The sequence below is a fragment of the Podarcis gaigeae genome (assembly GCF_964106915.1).
Source record: "Podarcis gaigeae genome assembly, chromosome: 16".
In the NCBI taxonomy this organism is placed as follows: Eukaryota; Metazoa; Chordata; class Lepidosauria; order Squamata; family Lacertidae; genus Podarcis; species Podarcis gaigeae.
This window is the reverse complement of record NC_139693.1, coordinates 6,689,769-6,693,301: the sequence shown is the minus strand read 5'-3', so window position 1 is coordinate 6,693,301 and position 3,533 is coordinate 6,689,769. Positions and strand designations below refer to the sequence as shown.

The 3,533-nt window shown below is 42.3% G+C and overlaps 1 long non-coding RNA gene across 1 annotated transcript; it reads left to right on the top strand.

Moving 5' to 3' along the window:
- Positions 1-404: 404 nt before the first annotated feature.
- Positions 405-2,601, top strand: LOC310833521. The gene is made up of 2 exons (XR_014558742.1): positions 405-512; positions 1,641-2,601. It is a non-coding gene; the product is annotated as an uncharacterized lncRNA (long non-coding RNA).
- Positions 2,602-3,533: the final 932 nt, after the last annotated feature.

Sequence of the window (3,533 nt, the reverse complement as noted above, 5' to 3'; positions counted from 1 at the left end):
GGGAGGATGGGATATAAATGAAATTATCATCATCATCATCATCATCATCATCATCATCATCATCTGTGAGTTTTGTTTCTTTTCAGAACTCCTACTCTTACCATGAAAAATCCTTAGCTGTTTTTCTCCACCCCACCCCCCACCAAAGAATAAGAATAGTAAGCGGCCTGGTCATCTCTGCTTTGAAAAAGATTGAACGTGGAAAACAGCAACCCCCCCCCCAACCGCATTTGAAAAAAAAATATGACCCATAGAAATTTCCGCAGACAGAACCCCACCTATAAGGTGAAGCATTAGCAGTGATGAAGAGAATAGTGAAAACACTCCTTGAAACTACTTGGGTGTTAACTCACGTGGAAAACATGTATTTGGCAATGGATTAGAACTTTGTGAAAACAAAACACATCATCTTCCTGGAAACCGTCTATAAAAACCCTGAAGAAACGTAGCAAGAACACCCGATTCCTTCAGCACAGAGACAATCCACTCGAGTTCTTTTCACTGCAGAGTTGGTAAGTCATGATGGAATATGTTTTAAGTTCTATGAAACCTATGGGCAATTTTGGGTTTCCTTCTCTCCAGCTTGCCTTTTTGTTAATTAAAACATGAATAAATTCTGGCTTATCAGAATAGTTCAGCACCTAATATTTGTTCTCTCTGCTGGTTAGTAAGCGGAAATGAAAAAGAAGAAATAACTCTATCAGAGCCACTTCTTTTTCTGTTGAGGTGCTCTACTCTTTGTTCCAGATTTATTACCCATTTTGAGGAGGAAGGTATCAATACTCACAGAGTATTGATGATTAGATGCTACTAGTAATACCTTAGGATGGTGGTGATGCTCGCACAGAGTCTAGGGTTAGTTGTCTATCATTGAGTGGAAGGTGAGCATCAATGAAATGCAGGCAAGGGAGTGTAGATTTACCAATAATGATTAGAAATAGCTGGTCAAGTTCTTGACGGCAGGTTTCCAATAGGTACTAATAATAATAATAATAAGTTTCCCCAGCCACTCTGGGCGGCTCCCAATCAAGTGTTAAAAACAATACAGAATTAAATATTTTTTAAAAAAACTTCCCTAAACAGGGCTGCTTTCAGATGTCTTTTAAAGATAAGATAGCTGCTTATTTCCTTCACATCTGATGGGAGGGCAGTCCACAGGGCGGGAGCCACTACCGAGAAGGCCCTCTGCCTGGTTCCCGGTAACCTCACTTCTCGCAATGAGGGAACCACCAGAAGGCCCTCGGAGCTGGACCTCAGTGTCCGGGCTGAAAGATGTGGGTGGAGACACTCCTTCAGGTATACAGAACCAAGGCCATTTAGGTCTTTAAAGGTCAGCACCAATACTTTGAATTGTGCTCAGAAACATACTGGGATGGAACATGTGCTCCAGTAACTTTTTTATTTTTATTTTTTTAAATAGATTGTATCTAATTAAGTTAGTCGCCTTTGACTGGACTTAACGGTCCAGGGGTCCTTTACTATACAATGTGGCCTTAACCCATTATTAGTTTGTTTGTTTTTTCACTTCTGAAGATTTGCACATTCATAAATGTCTGTTGGTGAACCTGAACACTGTGAAATTCATTCATTTCTTAATCATGTGTGCTTCATCCATTCCCTACTTGTATGTGTCCCTTCAGATCCACGAAACCTGTTCAGCCAAGATGTCTGCACAATATAACCAATGCTTTGCCAGCTGCCCTGCCTCCACCGTCACGATTCAGCCACCTCCCTTTGTCCTGACCATCCCCGGGCCAGCTCTGTACTGCCCTGACCAACCCTTTGGCATTGAGCAATGCAACCCTTGTGCTCGCATGATTTCCTACAATGAAGGTGTAAGCCATGGGGGGTACAACTCCCGCCTGAGTTCTGCAAGCATCTATTCGCAGAAATTCCAGTCTGGATGCCAGAGTGGATGCAGCCCATGCCAGAGATTCTAAATGCCAAAACCACTGTCCACAGAATGTATATGACGAAGAAGACAGAGAAAGAAATGAATATGTTACATCCACTGAATGTATAGATGTGCTTTCTAGAAATGTATGTTCAACTTGTACAACCCCTGAGTTGCAGGCCAGGGATGAAAACTTCTATCTTCAAGAACCTGTTTTTGCATCTACTGGGAAACTCATCCACACCTGTCATCCACCGTACTGCAACACTTTGGACTCTGAGCCATGTTCTAAGGGCAAGAATATCACTTGTGTGGCCTCACTCCTGCCCTGTTTGAGCTGAGAAATGTGGCATACATGAAATCCAATGCTCCTCTGTAGCTACAGTTGTAGGGGAAGGTGTGTGAGCAAGGCTTCACCATAGAGACTTGTCCATTGCTGCTCACCTTCTCAGTTCCAAAACAACCATTGTAGGCTGTCTATTAAAATGTAGTGACATTGTTTAACAAGCTTTTCAAATGGTAAACTCTACTCAATGTTTGCAGGTGTTAGTCCTCTGTGTTGTCACAGGTTGCTTCATGTTACCTTAAAAAACAACACCACCACATTTCAGTGTCCTCATTGCCTTGCTAACCTTTGCACATCTGTATTCAAACTGTGGGATTGTGTGTCTCTTCTCTTTCAAAATAAAGCCTTTAATGCATCAAAATTCCAAGTTCTCTGCTGTTCTTTTTCATATGATGTTTCTGAGGTAAAGCAGGGCTACTACTGCAGCCCAAATATAATCTGTCTGTGGCGTGTGTGTGTATAAATTCCTGGGTGTGTTAAAGTATGTACTTTTTTTAAGCATCTAAGAGCTGATCTAAGAGCTGAACATAGGGATGGGGGTGGCCTTGTGGTCTAAACCACAGAGCCTAGGGCTTGCCAATTGGAAGGTTGGTGGTTCGAATCCCTGTGACGGGGTGAGCTCCCGTTGCTCGGTCCCAGCTCCTGCCAACCTAGCAGTTCAAAAGCACGTCAAAGTGCAAGTAGATAAATAGGTACCGCTCCGGCAGGAAGGTAAACAGAGTTTCTGGTTTCCCCATGCTGGCCATGTGACCTGGAAAAACTGTCTGCAGACAAACATCAAAAGAACAACAGGTCTCCCTTCAAAAAACAATAGTTGAAACTAATGGCACCTTTAGAGACACACACAAAAAAAGCTGGTCTCAGAACCTGCTTGGATGATACCACCAAAATTGAATCAAAAGCTATGAATGAGGTTATAATTAATGAAAAAAAACCTCTAAGGAAATTTTAAAAAGAGAATGCAGGCATTAAAAATTAGGTTAGAAGAAGTAGAAAATAAACGTTAAGGCAATATGATTGGAGTCTGCATTGAATTAAAGAAGGGACTGAAGCAGAATACAGTGGTCCTCAGGTTAAGTACTTAATTCGTTCCGAAGGTCCGTACTTAACCTGAAACTGTTCTTAACCTGAAGCACCACTTTAGCTAATGGGGCCTCCTGCTGCTGCCATGCCGCCAGAGCACGATTTCTGTTCTCATCCTGAAGCAAAGTTCTTAACCTGAAGCACTATTTCTGGGTTAGCGGAGTGTGTAACCTGAAGCGTATGTAACCCTGAAGCGTATGTAACCACTGT